Here is a 22,597-nt window from a genome sequence, read left to right as displayed (position 1 = left end):
GCACCAACTCCTCACTGTCACTAGAATGGCAATGCTCCTAATAAAGCACATTTTAGGCAACTAACAGAAGAGTATTGTGGAGCAATGGCCTTGCTGTGGTTCCATGAAACCTTCAGGCTTGTAGGATCAAGATTACAGTTTAAAAATGAGTAAGGAACTAATTACAGGAATTAGTATTTTGCAATACCTATACATTATCAGAACTGATGGTGGGTGTCATCAGAGATCAAACCAACAAAGCAGGAAAAGAGAAATTCTGAAAATATATTTGTCATAGTGAGACATTATAACATAGAAGTGTTGAAAATATTTTTATACTAAATGCCAACCTCCATCCATTGTAAAATAAATCCTCAAAAGTTCACCGATTGCCCAGTTTCTTTAATAAAAAGCAAACAAATTCAATAGCTCTCTGAATTGCGTAACATACAAACTCTGCATGCAATTCTAAGAAAACTAGAGACAGAGGTTTTATACTTTCATGGCATGTCCTTGTACTCTTGAAGGAATCAGAAACACTTATTACAGGCATTACATTCAGGAGTTTTTAAAACAGGTTTGATTGTGCAAGCAAAATTAAGACAATAATCTAAAAGGTGGGTGTCCCCCTGTTTTAAAGGAATGTGAAAAAACATCTTAGGATTTTGATACTACTCTCATTTCTGGAACTGTTTATTTTGGGTTTAGGAAAACACCAGGTGTTTTCAGCTCTGAAAATCAAACTCCTCATTGCCACAGAAACACTACCATAAATACACACAGTTTCTACAATTGACCATCCCACACCAACTTTCACCAGGAATGGGCTACTAACACAGAGAAGGTTTAAGTTGTTCATCTTGATCCACCGCTTCTGGGGGAAAAGGAAAACTCTCCTCCTCCCTGGCTCAAATACTTTGCTTTGGAGTCATAAGCAGCTACAAACCCACTCCCTGGACACAAAAATAAGAGGGTGAAGACGGTGCTGTTGCAGAAATGCTATCCTGGCACAGCACCCAGGGGACCTTGCTGGCCCACACAGCCGTGGTAGCAAGAGCTGCGAACTGCAAGGATAACACAGCTTCATTCCTCAACAACCAGCCACAGTGCAGGATGCAAAACATTTTCCATTTGCAACCCTCAAAGCATAAATGCACCCATAATCATCGAAGAACGTCTCTGCTGTGTAAGCCTGTGTTTTCAAAGACCTGGTATAATGATGCAAGTACCACAGAACACTTATTTCAGTTCGTCACAATATGCTTTGCAAAAACATGGAGACAAATGATGCTGTTTCTATGGCAAGTGAATTCATGAATATGAGCAATGAATGCAACTTTATCAATGATCGAAGAGGTTAGGTCTTAAATCGCAATTAAATTTTTAGTGTATATCCTCCTGTACTTCACAAATGTGAGAAGTTAGAAAAGAGCAAATACACACCGATGGTATTCAAGCAGAAGTCCTATTTTATCAGACAAAGCCAACTCAACTAGAAAGCTTACCTTCAAAGTAAGAGCCACTCTAACCAAGAAGCCAATTTGAGGCCTGTCCCTGGTTACTTCCACAAACAATAAACCCGATGACAGACAAACCCCTCTGACACCAGCCTGCTTGCAGTCCATGAAGACACAGAAAAGCTGCTCCACAGAACAAAAAGCAAATAAAACAATGTGTCGGCTTCCTTACAGTTTCTAAGGCTGTTTCCTCAACAAGGTACTTCAGAACTCTCAAGGAGTTCTGCCAACCTCGCCATCTCTCTGATGTATTTTCCCTCATCTCATGTTTCTGATTGCCCTCTGAAATCTGCAACCTAGCAATATCCCAGACCCCACTGGCTATCAACCATCAGAGGAAAGCTGTGGTATTAATACAGCAGTTGCTGCTCTCAAACTACTATTCCTCAGCCAGCTCACTGCTGAACAAATTCTATTCTCTCCATTCAGCATTAATACAGGGCACACTTCATGCCAGCTGGCATTAAACTCTGTCCTGACATCAAAATGCTCTCACTTAGCACTATTAGTACCTTCCAGCTTAAAATAATTATACTCTGCTAGTTAAAGGAACACACAGTTTGAGGATGGCAGCCCTGAAACATTTTGTTTTCAGTTGAATACATTCAAATGACTACTAAGTTAATGAAAAAATCCCCCCCTAGCTAGGCAATCCAAACCAAACCAAGTCAAACAGAACAGACAAAACCACTGCCTACCCCATGCTTTCTTTCCTTATCCCAAGTAAGGGTTTGGTGGCCACAGGTTCAGCACACAAAATATCCACCACCGAGAGTCTATGAGACCCAACCACTACTGGTTCCTGGTTTGAGAACAGCATCTCATTTTCAACTCTGCCACACAAACATAGTAGAAAACTAAGAGCTCTGATCACAGTGTCTAAATGTGTCAAACATTAACTTTCACATCAGGCAAATGATCTCTTCAACAACCCATCATGTTCAAAAGAAATTTCAGAAGAAATTAGGATGAACTATGTTCGGAATATTCAAATTAATTTATTAATGCAAAAGCTGAGATCAATTTTCAACCTCATCATTTCAGTTTTGGTATCAAAACGGACAGAAGATGTGGAACAGTTTTGTGCATTTATTTACCTACATGTTAAACACATCATCTTAATGGCAGTCTCTTTTGAACTGGCTAATTATGATGCAGCAATTTGAGCAGAAGTTTTATGGCACAGAAGGCAGCAGGGACCTCCATAGCTTTCCTGTGACTACAAATGCTTCCTTGGACTGGCATGGAATGCAAATGCAACTGAAAAAAGACAGAAGAAAACTGCACTGTTCCTAAAATGCAGTTGCCCTTCGGTGTATTCTTACAGTCCAGCATCTGCTAATGTTAATAATCAATATCAGATGGGCTTTGCCGAGGATCAGCTACTGCTCTTAAAAGCAACCAAAAGTTTGTGCACCAATGTGGAACAAAGCTGTAACAGATTTTAGTCCCATCAAGAGACTTCTATAGACCTAGGAGTAAGGTGTTTACACTGGGTGATAGGCAGCCCACTTTTCGTTTTGTTGTGGTCTGGGGTGTGGGTTGTTTAGTTTTTTTGTTCATCCTTGTGCTATGTTCCTTTCCAAAGGCTGAGGCGAGCTCCCCAGCATAGTTCGTTACAGCAGGAGGAGCTGGGACCTGCTGCACAGGCAGAACCGGAGAGTGCAGAGGGTGGCAGGTGTGGACAGGCCTTGCAGGCAAAGCAGCAAAATAACCTCAGGATCAGCGAGGACTCAAAACGGTTTGCTGTATCTCAGCAAGTCATTGCGCTGGCTGAAACCAAGGACCCATTATGAAGTTCAAGGGCAGTATGATATAAGATGCTCAGGACTGCCCCCCCCCCCCGCCCCATTTATTTTCCATTATTTGGAAATTTCTCTACCTAAAAAGTAAGCATTCAAGTTTTTATTCTATCAAAACCTGGCATTATTTAGTACTTAAAAGCACTTCAGTCACCTCTGAGAAAGCCACTTTAACGCAAAGGCCTTGGCAGATCTCTGTCAAGCTCTGGCTGAGTTTGGGGTGTCAGCACACAGCACCCAGCCTCTCCAGTGCCTTGCATGCACAGGCAACCAGAGCATCTGTGCTCGTTTTCTTCAGTGTCAAGAAAAGCTGGAGCATCACTTGGCACGCTATACACATGAACATCAATAACTCTGCTGTTCCTCTTGTAACGTGTAGGCTAGCAGCACACCATGATTTTAACATGTGCCAAACTATATGATTTCCACAGGCAATATCTTGGCTCAAAGCATGGGTCTGTGGGTATAACAGACAATCATCTCCCACATTTGACAGACCCTCTCATGCCTTATTGCCATGTCAATTTGTGTGCTGAAGGTGCCTCCTCCTCCTTCTGACCTGACCCTGGGCTGGACCAGCAGGTCAGGCTGCACATTAGCCAGATTTCCTCCAAAGCTGGGATCCCACAGAAACCTCTCTTGTGCTGCTGATACGCAGGCACTGCTAGAAAACAGTACTTCACATCAGTTAGATAACCACAGGGAAATCAGACATTTTAACGACATCACCTTCATCCAGACTCGCCACTGCTACTATACGCACACAAGGGTTAAATGATTTTTGATTCTAGCCCAAAATAAGATCAAGCTTGTAACTTGTAATATTAGAGGGGAAAAAAAGGGTCATTCTAAATTATTCTTAACAATGACTCATTGCAGTTTGAGAAACTCAGAAACGTAAATTAGTACTAAGTTTCTGAGCAACTACGCATCTTGTCAAGAGCAACCATAGTATAATTACATAAGCAAATGAGAAATACGTCCATATTCTATGCATTTGTATGTAACTCGGTATCAGTTGCACTCTAGAAACAAATAATTCATTTACAAGCTAATTTGAGTACTGCAGTCTGCCAAATTGAGCCTGAAGCTTGAAAAACCCAAGTTCTGCAGGGAACAGCTAGTCCTCTAATTTCCTGCATGACTGGAGACACAAAATTAAGACAAAATGTCATTTTATTAAGGCTCAGAAAACATGCTTTTAAAACTAAAGTGGCTTTTAATTCTTTAGCTTCCACAGCTTTTAGAAAGAAACACTTGTTCAAAACATCTCAGTGACGAGGTTTAATTGCCTGAAGGCAATCTGTGATAATGGTGTCTACTCTGGAATGGATTTTTTGCTCTCAGTGCCTTTAGCTAAGAAATATCCAATATCTATTTCTACAATTTATTAGTAACAGTAGCTATAGGGACGAGAAATTATCAGTCCAACTTAGTTGTCATCTTATTTAAACTTAAGGCTCTTTGTGTGGTATAGAGCTTGGTCGTGTCCTTAACGAAACAATTGTTACAAACTTCCAAGGTACAAAACCATTCTTCCTCTAATTATGCATTTAATGCATTGCTAAACTCCTTAACGAAATGGAGTCACTATTCTGTGGCTGACACATTATTGTTTGTGTGGAAAATCAGTGCGTATTCTAGTGACTAAAATGGAAAACTACCAGGCTGAAAACTCCCAATTTAAATAGGTACTGTTATAACAATAATACCAGATAATGTACACGAGACAGTACTAAAAAGGTTTCCTAAGGTTTTTGGAAAACAAAACAAGAAAACCTCCATTATGTTCCATGTTTCCTCAACATATCGCATTTCCATAAATCTGTATCTTTTAGAATAACCCGTGATCTTGAAGTGATATTTGAAAACACTTAAAGAAAACCCCTCTAGCTTTGTGAGCCATGCAGGTAAATAAAAACATGCTTCTTACTGTAAAATCAGTATAGCTATATAGCAACAGGCCTACAGAATGGTCTTGACATTTCACACGTAAGAAACATTTTGTGAAAATGATTGTTTTTATTCAGAGTGGATTAAAGAAACACCTTTAAATACGTATAATACTTTATCACAGTTCAGTGCTACATTCACACAGACTTGTTTCATTTATTTATTACAAACTGAAAACAGTCATTCAACTCTTGCCTACAACTATGACTGATTACAGTAAATCTGCCTCTTACTTCCTTTTGCTACAGTAAACTCTGCCTCGTTACTTTCTTTTGCTTTCTCTACCTTTGTGTTGGGTTTTTTTAATGCCACTTCACCATCTTAATATTATTTTAATTATACTATATATCTTTATCAAAAATACAGTTCTATCAAAATGAAAAGAGATCTGAAAGCACCAACACAGTACATATCAAGGCAATTCTTCTTCCTACATAATTACACTCTGGAACATGAACAGTAGGAATTTCCACGCTTCTTTCTATTGGAATAGGAAAACTAAGTATCAAAACCTTTTCTACTTATTTATTTTTCTGACTACTGTTTCATTCAATGAATAACAGAACAAGACCCCCCACTTGGTGCATTATTTCCAAACATCTTCCCTGGGCAGCAACCAAACATCAAAATATTTCACCATCACTCTCAAAGTGTCTCAGGATTTGTGCTTGTCTGGCTGTTTATAGCTCCATTCAGCCCTTCTCCTTAGACTTCTGTTGTCTCCGGCTAAAATCATCAACACACAACTACCCTAGTCTCTTAACACCATAAAGCATAAGTAAAAACCCAGATGCTGGCCAGCTGGACAAAGACCTGTGTTGACACAATGGTTCCCTTTTTTTAATGTATATACATTTGTTTCAATGTATTTTACAATTAAATAATTTCCTTGAACATTCATTAAATCAGTTTTAAAGTGCAATGTCCATTAGATACAACAGTGCTTCATCTGATCTACCCTCCTACACATTTAGGACATTTTATTGTTTGTCATACTTCCAACAATTGATTTTCAACAGCTCTTCTTTCCCTCTAAATATGATATACGACTTCACAACAGGCCGTGTTTACCTTGTTAGTCCCCAACTTCGAACAGAAATACAAGCTCATACCTTTCGGTTCATATTTATGACAACAGTAGATCAATGTTTGATTTGCCATCTTCCTTGAGTACCTCTTATATCATGATTTCTTATATTTATTTTCATTACAGAACACCTGCCAAATCTGTTACCCAAATTATTCTGTGTCCACGTTGCACCCCCAAACATGTGAAACCACCTCTTGTGCAATCAAAGCGCAAATCTTCTTTAAGAAACACCACATAAAAGAAGATTGATTTTCATCTTGGAAATGTCAAACTTCTGCCTATAATGCTCAGCTGCATTTTTCTGAAACAGCAAAGTTCAAAAAGAGCCACAGACCTGACAGGTCTCCTACACATCATGATAGATATGACAGGTCTACTACACTACTGCCAGAAATGTTCTCCAACAGAATGAGGCAATCAATGAAGAATAATAAATCTATCTCAAACCGTAGAACTATTTTTTGTACTTGCATAAGAGAAGAAACAACACATTTTTAATAACTCTGGAGACTCCTATGTTTATAAACTATCACACTTTAATATTATCCAACATGATTTATACAATTTAATCTTCATCTGTCTTATCTTTTCCATCTAAACTAGCATGCATTTTTGTATTATTTAGCTATAAGAGAAAAAAGAAAACATATTTTTCTGTTAAAGGAACAAGTTTTTCTTACTTTCTTTTCTGGTCCCTGTGTCAGCCAGGAGAACAACAGCTGCTCCAAATGTATGCCTTGAATTATGTCCCCATCATCCTGAAAGACATTAATGCTGCATCAAAATTTTACCTTGAGCGCACAGTGTGAATACGTATCATTCACCTTTGTTGAAAATTCCCGCATTTCAGATAAATTACAGTAAGTTTGGAAAAGTTAATTTGACATTCACAAATCAAAGTCTGCTACAGAAAGAATTGGTCTGATTTATAACTAATGCCACTGAATGTATTCTACTACCTACCCTTCAAATAACAGTCTTGACTTCAGCAACAGAAGAAATATACTCCAAAATATGTATTTTCTGAAACAGGCCAGGCCAGGCTGGACAAGACTCTGAGCAACCTGAGCTGGGTGAAGACGTCCCTGCTAATTGTGGCATGGCTGGAATGGGCGAGCTTGGAAGGTCCTTCCAACACACACTATTCTGTGATTCTATTATTTGACCACAACACTAACAAAACAAGCACATCTGTCAGCCCAAAGACAACGATTTAGAATATATGTTTTTAATGGTAACGAGTATATTTAGCATTCTCACTAAGTAGCCTCAATAAATCTAAAAACTGTTGCATGAACAGATTGATTGCTACTTGTGTTTGTGTGTGATTTCAAAAATACATCCACTCATCACTGTCGTAATTCTATATTTTACACATTCAAAGCTCATACACGGTATTTAATGTTGTAGTAACCAAGACAGTTCGAATTAAGCAAAGTACACACACAGAACAAGCAGATATGTAACTAAAGCTCATGAAATTTTGAAACTGCGAACTTAATGGTATGAGGATTTCCAGGACTAAAGCACTTCTATTTATCCACACACAACCACAACCATTTGGCTTTTCTTAGAGTGCAGTTTCAAAGAAAAAGTAGCGGTATGTCAGGGTAGGAATGTTACAGCACTCCTATAGTCTTGTTCCTGAAATGTAATGGCTGCATTTGTAAAGAGGCCGAGTAGCACCTGGGTAAAGAAGAAGGAAGGTGTCCTGGTTTTGTTAAAAACAAGTTTCTCTTTTGGTGAATTTGCCTGTCAGCTAAAGCCTTCATATTAGCTGCATTTTCCTGGAGAACCCGACACATGTTTTGGTTAAACCTAGCAATGGAATGCAAACTTATTGATAAGCACGGATGGACATCTCGCGAGAGGGGCAACGAGAAAACTGATGACCGAGAGACTGACCAACGGTGTATAACATTCCATTCACGTGAATACTTCATATAAAAGTGGGAGATCACGAGGATCTCTTCCCTTTTCCCTTTTTCCTTATGGCTGACATTAGGAGAGGACCTTGCTGGTCGTCCCTGCGAACTGAGGCCCAGTGAGAGACTGAATCCAGCTCCGGTTGGCTACAGAGTCTAATCCAGGACTTTGGGTGCTGCCTCTGCAGTTGCTGAGACTTACAAGATTGGTTTTGTATATTTTGTATTATTTTCTCTATTCTTATCAGTAGCATTAGTAAAACATCTTTAACTTTTCCAACTCTCTTCTCTCTGTCCTTCTTTCCCTCCCGATCGCCTGTCCTGAGTGGGAAGGGGGGAGAGGGAGGGGCAAAAGGGGGAAGTGGGGGGGAGAGGAGGTTAACAATACATCTGCCAGGGTTTGATTGTCACCCCGCAATCTTAACCCTCGACAGAAGGTTTGTTTGGCTTTTACAGAAACATTAACAAAACAAGTATATAAACAAGACACTAAGTCAGATACACACCTGCAACAAGCCAGAAGTGCTGGCATGAACTTCGATAACGTAACGCTCCTCCATTTAATTTGATATTATATTCTTCCAGGCTACTTCTCCAACTGCCAAAGGTTAAACAGATGGAGCGTGAAGGGGTCACTCAAACAGATTACTTTCTTTACTGACCCAAGCTTGTTACCACACAGTGCGCTCCCAGTGACTCCTTAGCACCCACACACACCTCACGTTATGAGGGGTGACCTGGGGCCGGCCAAAACACCAGCTTCAGTGGCTCCTCACGCACTGGCTTCCTTCCACCTCAGTATCTCAAAGGCCCTCGATCTCTCTCCCAGCAGAGGCAAGAAAACCTGCATCAGAGAGGCCTTTTGTTCCTTTTCTCCCCACAGCCACCATGCCAGCTCCTTCCCCACGCTCCCCTCAAAGCCCGGGCCCGCCCTCACACAGGAGCACGTGGGGGCGCCACACACTGCGATTGGCCTGCCTCTCCCTAAGGTCCTCCCTGCTTGGCTGCCGGCAGGGCCCTCCACCCAATCCTGCGCCCAGCAGGTCCAGAGGCTTCTGGAACATTGTGACCTCTCCTCAGACACCTCCCTGTTCCCTCAGAAACTGACCCGCGGGGCGGCTCCACATCTGCCTTTTAAAGGGTAAAACTATAAACCGGCTGATGAACCTGACAGAAAAGAAACTTACATTTTTGCCTGAAAAGGATTTTGGAATGCAGATGAATTAGTCCAGTATAAGTTGGGGAACGACCTATTAGAGAGCACTGTAGGGGAAAGGGACCTGGGGGTCCTGGGGACAGCAGGGTGACCATGAGCCAGCACTGGGCCCTTGTGGCCAGGAAGGCCAATGGTACCTGGGGTGGGTTAGAAGGGGGTGGTCAGTAGGTCAGAGAGGTTCTCCTGCCCCTCTGCTCTGCCCTGGGGAGACCACACCTGGAATCTTGTGTCCAGTTGTGGCCCCTCAGTTCCAGAAGGACAGGGAACTGCTGGAGAGAGTCCAGCGCAGCCACCAAGATGCTGAAGGGAGTGGAGCATCTCCCGTGTGAGGAAAGGCTGAGGGAGCTGGGGCTCTGGAGCTGGACAAGAGGAGACTGAGGGGGGACTCCTTCATGGTTACAGATATAGAAAGGATGAGTGTCAGGAGGATGGAACCAGGCTCTTCTCGGTGACAACCAATGACAGGACAAAGGGCAATGGGTTCAAACTGGAACACAAGAGGTTCCACTTAAATTTGAGAAGAAACTTGTTCCTGGTGAGGGTGGCAGAGCCTGGCCCAGGCTGCCCAGGGAGGTTGTGGAGTCTCCTTCTCTGCAGACATTCAAACCCGCCTGGACACCTTCCTGTGGAACCTCATCTGGGTGTTTGTGCTCCAGTGGAGGGACTGCACTGGATGAGCCTTCCAGGGCCCTTCCAACCCCTCACATTCTGTGACTGTGATTTGCAACCACCCTTCACAGCTGCCTTCCCTTCAGCTTTCTGAGCTGGGCCCCACATGGAGTCACCTGAAAAGCCCAGCAGTGAATTTGGCTTAACATAGAGCCTGCTGAGAAAAAAAACACAGCAGAGGTCGCATCCGCCTACAGGTAAGTAAACAAGCTTCAGCACAGACAATTCTCACCACCACTGATGTAAAGCTTTAGCGACAACCTGCAAATGTGAACCAGCAGCAGCTCTGCCCCTGCGCACAGGGGACAGTGCCACCAGGAAAGGTTCCATATTCCATATCTCTGACCCCATTTTGTCCTAATACTTTAATAATCAGGTGGCTTGCTGCCTCCTGAGTAGTTTAGATACAAGCAAAGGGAAGTATGAAACGTCAAACGCAGAAATTGAGAACAAAAAGCAGATTTCATAATGGTGTGTGTGCATGAATACAAGGAAGTTTCTACATAAAAGGTTATCTTGTGAATCTGCGTGCGGCCTTGGTTATCCCTGACACCTGGCTAGACATGGCTTCATTGTCACAGCTCCTGGAAAGGGCAGGAAAGTAACAGCTTTTCAGAGTCCACGAGTAAACTCACTAAAGTACATAAAGATTATGATAAACTTTGAAAAATTATAAACCATTCCCATGATCATCACTCTGATCTGTCCATCTCAGGTATTTCTAGCAAGCACAGTGGGTTTTTTTTGGTTGCTGGTTGGTTGGTTGGTGGGGTTTTTGTTCTGTTAAGTGAAGGCAACAATACAGTTATCAGAGGAAAGCAGAAGTGGTTGGAGCTCTGCATCACTGATTTGTAGTTGTTTCTGACCATTAATAAAAGAACTTCATACTGAGTGCAGACTGAGGAGACAAAGGGTAATACAGACATCACTATTTCTCTTCAAGCTTCATAATATTTTTGTACTCTATTTTCTCCAATATCAGTCAAATACTCAGAAAATGGTTATCCATTTAAGTAACATTTATTTTCAAAAAAAACCCCAATAACACTAAAACACTGTGGTGGTTTGTTTGTTTTGGTTTTGCTTGTTTGGTTTTGCTTTCCTGGGAGTTTAAATAACATTTTGAATGTACTTTTATTTTTAACAACAGTATTTTACATTAGCATAATGAAATTGCTTACTATGCTTGAAGCTGTTCTTTGATTTTTCATAACTGGCATAAAAGTTCACCTAATCATCTCTGATTTTAATGCCATCATATTTAGTTCCCAATACAAGTCAAAAAGATTTCTTTAAACATCAGAGTCAATTTCAAGATGTGCTTATAGCAGGAGGAGAGAGGCTTTGGCTCACACCAGCTGCTAGTTGTCTTCCAGTAATGAGTGAAAACCTTGAGTTTGTACAACCGAGTGCAGCCCTCCCCTCTAACATCCAGAAATAAATGCAGTTTTGTGTTGCCCAGAGGTGATCATCATAAGAAGAGAATCAGATATTCGTAACAGTTGTATCACTCTCTTTGAAATGCTGTATTCTCAGTCATTTTCATTGTACTATGATTTAAAAGTTAAACAACTGAACAACAAAGAAACCCAAACCAAACAAACCAACCCATAACCTGAAGAGAATCTAAAGCAATTGCTAGTGCTTTTTGGGGGGGCAATAATGACAGGCTTTCTTCTTAGAATCACAGCATCATAGAACATCCTGGTTTGCATGGGACCCATGAGGATCATTGAGTCCCACTCCTGACCCCACACAGGACAACCTAAAAGTTAAACCAGTATCTTGACCTAGCTTCTCTCACTAATTTTTGCCTGGTTTGGGTCTAAGTGCTGCTAAGATGCAGCTCTTAAAAACGTGACATAAAAACTCCAGCAGAATTGACACTCTGACTTTCAACTCTTAATTTGTTTGCAACAAACTTAGCTGTGTTTTGATAACTAAAAAAAAAAAACCAAAAAACCACCCTACATTGCTGTTTTCTAAAACAAATATAAGGCTGAAGTAATTAATTCTGCTGAATATATACAATGAGATTCAACAAAGCCAACTACTACAATGGCTCCTCCTTCAATTTTTTTAAGAATGAGGTTTCTACAATCATGACAAAAAGTACCACACTAACAAATGCTTCATCAGTTCTAATCGACTGCAGAATAGATGCCTGCATTTCATTATGTGGTTTGCCAAACAGTGGCAAGTGAAAACCAGTTTCAAACTAAAAGCAGAAGTTTTCTTATTGAACTAGGGCAAACAACAACCAAAGAAGTTTGGCATAATTTTAATGGTTGTACTTAAGTGTAGCTGCAAAATGAAATGAACATGTTCTACGGAAACATTCTGATAACTTAACACTGCAGGTAGCACAGGGACCTCAGCATCACGTTTCTTTAACTGTTGTCACTGTTTACCAAAGTCAAGTCACCTAAGTCAGTATTTAAAAACACACTAATCACCAAATTAATTCAAGACTATAAATACTGCAACATTTTTCTTCATGACATTAAAACATAGCCTATGTCAACCACATTCCAGAGAAAAATGTATTTGCTTATAGCTACAAATAAGAACATTAAAGCCTTGTAGAAAATGAAATAGTATGGAAATTAGAAACCGCATTCTCTCTAGAACAATTTAACTTTACAGAGATTAGTACAGAGCTTTTTCTAACTGTTTTGAAGTGTCTACTTAAACTACTGTGACTCTAAAGCGTTTGAAAATCACTGAAAGATGACTACCCCAAAAACCCAACAGACACCTTTCCCTCATTATCAAGAAAATGTTGTTCAGGATGGCCTAAGGGAAGTGAAATTCTAAAAAGCAATAAGGAAGGGTGACATCTTGCAATAAAAAAAAAAAAAAAAAATCGACTGCACATTAGATTAGAAAAATAAAATCTAGTAATAATAAAATCAACAACAAAGAACCCCAAACAAGCATCCTTTAAGCACAGCTTATGTGGCTTTCTCTTCAATGAGAAAGATAATCTATCGCTTGGATAGAAGAAATAAATCTTGGTAGAGCAGGAGCAGAACCTGAACAAGTCTTTCTCAAAACTCCATGAATATACCTATCCACACATGAAATAACCAGCTCTTGAGGCAGTAAATAAAATTCATCCCTTCAGTGGGTATAAAATACAGAACACCAAGTAATCCAACTCCCAAACAGTAATAACCTGATGTTGAAAGGGGGACCTGTCAACCCTGAGGATGCAGAGGTGACCCCAGGAGGCTGCCACTTCCACTCGCCACAGTGCAAACTGGAGAAATAGCACCTACTACAAATAAAGATTCTGTGCATCTCCCTGATGCATGGTGGCTTTATAAATAATTTCCAGTGTCCTGAGCCTGAAATGGTTGCAAGGTAAGACAATTTCCAAGAGCATACTGAAATCACCTGAGGAAATTGTTCCAGTTCCTGCTTGCCCTGCTCAGGCAAGGATAAATTCTGTTGCTGCTAACATGTCAAAATCCCCTGGAAAAGGGATTCCCAAACTGCATTAAGCAGTACAGTATTAGACAAGCAACTAGTGAATCTTCATCATACACAACGCACCACAAAGTCGCAGGCTGGCATAATAAATATTGTCAGGTCCCAGCACTGTCACTGCAGCCCTGGATCCTAGGCAAGAACACTTAGCACTGCACTGCTGTGGAGCCAATAAATAGATGAGACTGAGCTGGCAAAGAGTGCAGCACAGCTGTTGACAACTACTTTATCCCACACCAAGCAAGATTCCCTTGCCTGAAACCCTGTGTTTCTTCCGATCTTTTCACCACACTTGCACCTCACTACAGTAGTATCAGATTCGGGATACAGTAAGAGGCCAGGGCTTGAATTCCTGTGCTCTCTTTCCTAGTATTATCTGTCCACATAATCCAGGGAGTTCATCATCAGGACAAGATCTGATCACAGAGAACAATGCCCAAGAATCCCCACAGTACAGGGTACGCAGTGGGGCCCAAAGTCTGTGTGGCAGACCCATCCACAGGCCAGACAGCGAAAGAGCCCTTTGAATCTTGTGCATTCTGCCCTAAGGAGAAAACCACGTATGTGGCTGGTGGATTCCAGGAAAGGAACATCTCAAAGCTCTTCTATTTTCTATTAACTCCCTTTAAGTACTGGATCCAGCGATGTCTTAAAACTGGTCACTACCATCTTCTTTGCTCTTCTCCTCTGTTTATCTCTCTATACTTCGACACAATACAATCAAGAAGTAAACTACGATATACATAACAGTCATAAAAAATAAGCACAGCTATCACTCTGCTTTACTGTCCAAACAAAAAATAAACTGGCACAGATAAAAAATAGGTCTAGCAGCATGTCTATGGTATCAGACTACCTTAAAAATGTTAAAGATCAAGTCTGTCATAAGGTTGATTGAAGGTGTTTGCAAGATTTACTGTTATACATACTGATTTTAGAAAAGATACTGTACTGCAAGCCCATTTATCTAATCAAACCTCTCCAAAGGTGTCCTCTTTCCTTCAGGGCTTCTCATGTCTAACCCATAGAAAGGACATACATTCCTTTAAGTGGCGATGATTTCTGAATGATACATTTCTATCTGTTTTATGTTTTAAGCAGTGTATATAAAACTTGACAGGAAGCTCTAAATTGATGATTATTCCTTCCTTGCTCTTGCACTGCTTTTAAAAGAAAAAACAGCCCTAAAAAAGGCAATATTTTTTTGAATTCTTAGAACAGAGAGTGCTGAGCTTAAGGGACTGCAAGGACTGAAGAACGCTGGTGATGTGGTGATAAAGTTTTTGTTTAAAGAAAATTACTGGGAAACGTATAGTGAAATTAAAAAGTTGACAGGCTGCTCTCAATGGCCAACACTATCTCTAAAATCAGTATGTTGTACTGTTAACAAATAATATAGCTACAACAATTATATTGAAAACAGCTGAATAGAAGTCATTGTAGCCATCACTGCTAAAAGAGGCAATTTTAATGTTCAAAGGTGAATCAAGATACTAACATATTAACATTGGGATGGTACAAACACCAGACCAAACAGCAACAAAAACCACAAAACAAACAAACAAAAACAGACCACAAAAAAAACCCACCATAAACATGCAAAAAACCAACAAAACACTTGAATTAAGGACATTATTTATTCTTTTTTGTATTATTTTTTTAAAGAAAATACTTCCTGAAAAAAATTTCCACAACAGTTTTCAGCAGTAGTGGCACCTGCAGCCAAAGACAAGTAGTCAAGTAGGTACGTTGCAGTGATGCAGACAAAACAACTTATCTTCTCCAAACTAATTAAAGGGTTTTTCCTCTGTGCCTGAAGCTATCTAATCATGCAAGTAGTATTCCCCCATCATTAGAGATGACTGTCTTCAATTAATTTTGCAGCATGATGCAGACTGGATTTAGTACCTGACTTGTCAATTAGATGCAAATCTTGGTAAGTTTTTAATATTAAAGAAACCCAAAAAACCACAAACGTCCACACCAGCACACCAAATGTGACGAAAGGAAGAGGCTAGTGGGGATTATAGATATGGACCTAAAGTCAAATACTTAGGCACAAACACTGAAGGATCTCTGAAAGTCCAGATAATGTTTGAAGCGTATCTATAGATCATTGAAAATGACAGTTATAAATTTAGGTGCTAATTTACAGATCTAAACAGCAGTTCTCTTTATGGCCTCACAACAGATGAGATCCTCCAGCAGAGGAAGTGAATAATGGCATTTAATCATGGCTACAGAAGTGAAAGCTTACCCTCCTGCTCTTAAGACACGTAGTTGTTACCCATCACAAAAAGTTTCTGGCTCATGTGAACACTTGCAGAAGTAATTTCAGACTGTTCCCCTTCTCACTACCTAAGTTAAAACTGAACTGGCTGCAACAAAGGAGGTTGTTCATGGACAAGTCAAAAAGAGAGGAAGAGGGGAGGATCGCTGGAGAAGCTTATACCGGCCAAAGGACAGAGAGCCCCAGAGTGACGGGGGTAAAATTGGTACCCATCACCTAGAGAAATAGCTTCTTTTTGCTTTAATCTCACATAGAGATTACCCTTTTCTAACCCAGCAAATACGGCAGAAGCCTGCCCAAAAAGCGAATGCCATGGAGGAGCTGTGGTACATGCGCATTCCGAAGACTGGAGCTTGCTATATTTCAGTACTAAGCTCTTAAAGAATTACGCTTTGTGCTGGAAAACAAAGACCTAAATCACAAAGGGAAAACATTTCCTTTGCGTTGCACGCCGTTTGCACTGACTGTATTATACATTAGCCAGCAGTCCAACTCATTAGCTGATAAAGCTCTTGTAAGTCATCATGCCACATCCTCAGCCACCAGGATTCCTTCTAAGATGCTCAATAACAAGTCCTCTCTTTAATGTCATTATGCTCTTCTCCTTAATCTCTGCTTGCCTTTGCAAAGTAATCAAACCATTCACATTGCCATACAGCCTTTGAAATAAAGATTTATGAATGCAAGGAATACTACGTTGCAGTATACCTCTTCACTGTTTTGTTGTCATTGTGATTATTTTGAAGCTAATGGCAGAATCTTACGCTAATCAGCGCAGCAGGCCTCTTAACAAAATGACTGAAATTTCACACTCTTCTGTTATTTGTAACTGGACTTAAACTGAGCAATTTTCTTTTCACAAAAGACAGACATAATCCAGGCAATTAAACAGCTAGAAGACCATATCTAACACGGCTAACCAGACTATGTAACAGTCGTTCCTGAGATCAGATCTCTGTATCATTTTGGCAACTTTACAGTTATTTTTACTTTTAACTCTATTTAACCTTTTATTTTTAACTGTGGGCAGAAACAGGAGCAATTATAAGGGCACAAAAATCTTTCAAGAGATCTTTTAATTTCCTTTTTATTATTCAGAATAAACAGAACATATATGTCATCTTTTAATATGCTAGATTAGACAAAATGTTTTAAAGCACAATGTTGACTGCTATCAGTATGAAGATAGCAGCATATCCTTTATCAGTTTCAAATTTCTTTACACATTTTTCTGGAGATTGGTTTCTTGTTTTGAAGAAGGTCTAAGAGAGGCTGTTACCTTCTCTATGCCTTTACGAATAGAAAGGGACAAGGCTGTAGGAGACGGAACAGAAATTTTCTCTGGAATTCCACTATTCAATTGTGAAGAACCATCTTTTCCTGGTGCTTTTTGACCGTATTTTCATTGCTGTTATTCTAAATAAATCCAAACAGGATTGTTCTTATCTGTTCTCACAGTGTGGCCCTCAGCAACACTGCATGATGTGGAGCATGTAGGAGAAAGCCAGGATATCCTGTTACCCCGACCACAGAGGGCTTCCACCATCAGAAACACAAAGGTGTTTTCTCTCTTGTGATTCCAAGACAAGAGGAAAGAGACCAAGCAAGACTCCAGGGCTGAATTCATTTCCCAACTCTTATTTTTAGAAATGAGACGGTGACCACCAGGTTGTTCCCAACCATTTCTCTAACTCAGGCATCACAGCTGCTCCTGCAGTACCACCAACCTCCCTATGAAACAAACGCAGCACAAAAGAGCCCGAAGCTGAAGTTATAATGATGACTGCAATGCTCCCTTTTAGGAGCACCACAACTGAACATACACAAAATACAAAATACTTGCATACGCGATGTATTTTATTGCTGCTGCTGCTGCTCGGTCTCAGCAAACAATAGAGTGCTGCTTGGAGGGATGCACTGGATTTTCTATTGCCAAAAATCATTTGCTGGGTGAGGTCAGGAGGAGAGAACTCATCACAAAATGTCTTATTTGTTTTGCACACCAGGGCACTTGTGGACTTCTATCAGCAGATGGTGCCAGCAGGGCACCAAAATTAGAGATTTTATGGAAACAATTAGTTACTAAATAGTAGTAAAATAACAGAAAGAAAACTGATTTGGGAACTTTGATAGAAATTGTAGAATTCAGAGCAGACTGTGCCTTGTCATCAGCACCATACTTCAATATATAGCAGAGCTTATTCCAGCAAATGAGATAGAAACAATAAAAATAGATGCTCAAAAAAAAGTGTTGTCCCTCCCAGTTTTGTTTGAATGAACTTTTTATCAGATGGGTAAAGCCAAGGAGGCTAATACAGACTTTAGCATTAGAAAATTCTTGAAATAAATAAGGTTACGCTATTCACATACTTGTGACTCGAAACTGACTTATGAAACTACTACATCCAGAAAGCTTTGAAAAACAGCAGCTATCTTGTTACCTTATGTTTCTATTTATACTCCACCTAAGTTCAGAGCAGCTGCAGGTCTAAAACCCTTCCCCGTTTTTCACACGTCTGTTCTCTCAACAGATCACCAGACCACAAAATCTTCCAGACTGCCCTCAAACGAGCACTCCAGTGCAAAGGTTAAGCAAGGAAGACACCAGGACTGACAAAACGCCAATGCTCTATTTAAAGACACAGAGACCGCTTCATGGTCTGCTTGTACGCTGATAAAAAGGAGACAAAAAGGTACAGTTAAACCATATTATATTAAGCATGTTAAAACTTTGGAAGGCTCCAGTATTCTACCTCACATAGTTATTTCTGGACATATTCTGGGTTACAACATGCAATTTATACCAGAGGCACTGGAGAACAGCTATGATAAAACCACTCATTTTCAGAGGAGGCCGCACCAAATGCTTATAAAAATATTCAGCATAAGACCACTGCACGTTTGTAAGATCAGCTGTCATACTAGTGATACTTCCTGTCTTCTTTGTTGTTTATTTCATGAAGATTCAGTACATCTCATAGAAATATTTACCCTTAAATGTACATATGCCAATTAGATGTACCACAATATACACAAGCCTCAGAGTGTATCAGTTCAAAGCATGTCTGGAGAGTGCCCACCAGTAAATGAAATTCCAGTCCAGGACATGCACAAGGAGCACTGAGGTTCCTCACTACGCTGAGCCAGATCTGTGAGCAGCAGGAGCATCTCTGAGCTTGTGAGCACTTGTTCCCTGAACTGCTTGCACTGACAGGCACGTCCCCACGGACTCAACAATACGGTCTGCAGAAGCTTCTAAAGCGTCACATGTAAGGATTCTTGAAGCACATTTGAATGCGTATTGTGCGAGACCAAATTTGAAAACTTTACAACATCAAGAGTTTATGTAAGTGTGTCTTGTCTTGGTACCATTCAAGAATCTGATAAAAAAATAGATTATTATAGTGTACTGAAAACCCTAACATTGCCTGTTACTGCCTGATCCTGAGTTTCACAGATGACTCGCTAGAAATGTCTCGTTAGTGCTAGAGTGCTATGTTCTCAGTTAATAACAGGCAGTGTAAAAACAAATATCATTAAGAACGAAAAAAGTTAAGTTTAAAAGTCAAGTCAGCAGAGGCTCCATCTAACATATTTTGCAGTAACTTCAAACGTAAAATCAAAAAGTGCCTCTCATATTGCAGATCAGTTGCTCTCACTCCGGATTCCTTAAATCCATTATTTATCTGTGGAGAGGCACAGGATTAGTCCAGGGGAGAGTAGGAAAATACTTCCGATTGACCACATGGGCCTAACAACCTAAGAGTAACAGTGACTTTCAGTTAAACAAAATAGTTCACAGAAGAAATAATCTAAACTTACCGCTAAATGAAATAAATAAAAAAAAATCAGTCTGTATCATCAAACCACAGGACTGATGAAGTGAAACCTGAGCAGAAGAGCTTCAGCTGTTTCTGCATCTTGCACAAAAGTTAAATATGGTGCTCTATGGGTTTTTTTAATCATAAAACTATTAAATCACAATTTAAATACCATGAATTTTTTACTTTACACACATATAGCAGGATATGCCAACCGTGTAATTTTACAATTTAGTGTTTCTCTTTCGCAAACTGCTTGCACGTGAGCCATTTTAAAATGGGCTTTTCTAATTCTTTTTGCAAGTTGGTTTCTCATGGTTTCAGGTACAGCTAGAGGATTGCTGATGTCCTGAGAAGTAGCACAGGAGGTCTTGTCTTCAGTATGATCTCTTGTTCTGCCTATATGCTTGAAATTAATCTTTTTAGAGCACAGAGGAGGTGAAGAGAAGTATACACAATTAGGGAGGGAGAAATATCTAGAGACTGTTTCAACAAAATAAGGCAGGACGGGCTTAACTTCTTAAATCTGGCAAAATGAAGGCCAAGAGAATGTATTGTTACTCTCTACATAGTTCATACACCAAGTGTGTGAAGGGCAAACAAACTAAACTAAGCAAAATGAAACCTGTTGGCAGAAGTACAAATGTGTGTAAGAGAGCTCTAGCTAGTAGTTTGAAACAGTGTGTTCAGAACAGCCTCACGGTAGGAAACACAGGAATAAAATGACCTACTGCAATTAAGAGCATCTTGATTAATGTGCAGGAGAATTATCTGGCACAGCTAGTTGGAAGGGCAGCTGCCTGATGGCCTCTCCAGTCCAAGGGCCTTATCTACAAGGGCAAAATCTACAGATGACACTGTGAAAAGGCATTTAATGTTTGACACAGCACACCTGGGCACCGTGCAGCAGTACCAACACATGCAAAAAAACCACGGCAAATGTTCTCTGCCAGAGCTGGCAGCACTAGCATGGCCCTCCTGCCTCAAGGGCCTCCACACCTGCTGCGACAAGAGCTGCTCCCCTTGCAGGCTGGGCAGCACTCCTGCAACAGCTTTGGGATGCTGTCTCACCCCATGGCAGAGACACGAGCAAGCGCTACCACAAGGGTGCAGAACCACTGCAGTGACAGACACAGTCCTCAAGAAACAAAAGTTCCACCTCTGTGCATAACCCATACTTAAAAGATACTGACGCTGATGGAGGGAAAAGGGCTTAAGTTTTAGCTCACTTATATCTATTATGTTACTGGTTTTCATCATTCAAACAGACTGAATTTTTTCTTACATCCAAATCAAGATATGCTAAGAATGAGGAATTCCACCTATGTATTAAAGACTTCTAACTAGCAACCAGCAACCAGCAAAACAACAGCCTGAGTTCTCTACTTAGCACTTACAAAACCCCGAAAACCTTCAAAATCAGGATTCACACCCTTCTATTTGAGAATGACCTGCATCCTTAGACAGGAGATTTGTTTGTATATTCATTCTGTTATTCCTAGCATTTAAGTTATACATTTATGGTCAAACTACCAAACTTGGATATTCTTAAACCAGGGTATTATTAGAACAAACAAACAAACAAGTTCTGGTGTAAGACCTTTTTGAAAGAATTTGTCCAGGCATCACTTCAGTTTCAGTGATCAATTTCAGGACTTTCCTGTTGCAGCATCTCCAATCACCCCTCACCCACCCATTTTCAGTCCTTTCTTTGTTTTGTTTCCATAGTGCTGATTACTTTTATTCTGTTAGAATTAGTAATCTATAAATTCCTTTCCTGCTCACTTGCTGCTTGGACTATCCAGAAGCTGCTCAGAAACTATTAGTGGTACTTTGTACTTGTGATTGTCCAAGATCTTGCTTGCTACAAAATCCAGACATATCCAGATGAAGCTTAGTCAGGATTAGTCAGAGAAAAGTGCCTGAAAACTGTGCCTAATATGCATACTAATATACATCGAAGTAGCAGCGCTAACATTTTTTTGTTGTGAAGACACAGAACAATCCTACTTTTTTTCCTCTTATTTTAGAGGATGGAACAAGGATTATGGAGATTTCATTGCTTTATTGGATGATTTATTGTAAGGAGCTTCATGAGGGTACAGTTGAAAGAAAGAATAAGTTCTGACTCAGCTCCTGACAGTTACTGCCACCGGTTTGAAGAGGCAGCACAGGGGAGGTACCGTTTGTTCCCAGTCCTCTCAGGACGTCATGTTAAGCACAGAATCAGCTAATTAATGTAACATCTATTTCCATGCCAAAGCAGCAATAGCTTCCATTCACATCTGCACTGACAGAACTTCAGTGGCAGAAAATACTGTTAGCATACAGGAAAAAATGCTGTATAGAGACTTTTCACACCTCCTTGAAATATTCAGTAGGAAAAAAGGAGGCAACAAAGCTTACTCAAAGTAGCTGCAACTTGAAAATCCATGTGCAGTTTTCAAACATCAGGAGTATCAGGACTGTAGGCAACATCAGGCCAGCAGTAAAATTGCTTTGCTTTGAGTGGGTTGTTTTAATTTTATGTTTGCTTCTAAAGAAGGAATTTACCTTGTATTAAAGTAAAAATGCTGTAATAACACTGAGTAGTCTATGATCACAATACAGTAACAAAACTGAAGGTTAACAAACACCGCTATCGCATGGTCTTACATAGTCCAGAAAACAGTTGTTAACTGGTGCTTCCCTTGCTTTTCAGCATCTGTGATGTTGCCCTGAAAATGTTTGCTAAAGAGAAATTAATTATCTGGCAAGAGCTGCTGCTCGCCAAGATGCCAGGATGCTGGTTTGGGGAAATTGGCTGGGGTGCCTGTGGGGTTCGCTGCCCGCAGGCCCGCGTT

At 40.3% G+C, this 22,597-nt stretch overlaps 1 protein-coding gene across 8 annotated transcripts in view; it reads right to left on the bottom strand.

Annotated features, from left to right (window-relative positions):
• The window catches only part of PCDH15 (protocadherin related 15), a 684,798-nt gene that overhangs the window by 488,627 nt on the left and 173,574 nt on the right, over positions 1–22,597 (bottom strand). For all 8 annotated transcript variants that reach the window (XM_071811575.1, XM_071811571.1, XM_071811570.1 and 5 more), the window contains one exon: positions 7,022–7,099. The gene's annotated coding sequence lies outside the window, so the exon portion shown is untranslated. The remainder of the gene's footprint in view (positions 1–7,021; positions 7,100–22,597) is intronic.

Source organism: Patagioenas fasciata, chromosome 8 (assembly GCF_037038585.1).
Source record: "Patagioenas fasciata isolate bPatFas1 chromosome 8, bPatFas1.hap1, whole genome shotgun sequence".
NCBI lineage: Eukaryota > Metazoa > Chordata > Aves > Columbiformes > Columbidae > Patagioenas > Patagioenas fasciata.
The sequence above is the reverse complement of the archived record's forward strand: the minus strand, read 5'-3'. Positions and strand labels throughout refer to the sequence as shown.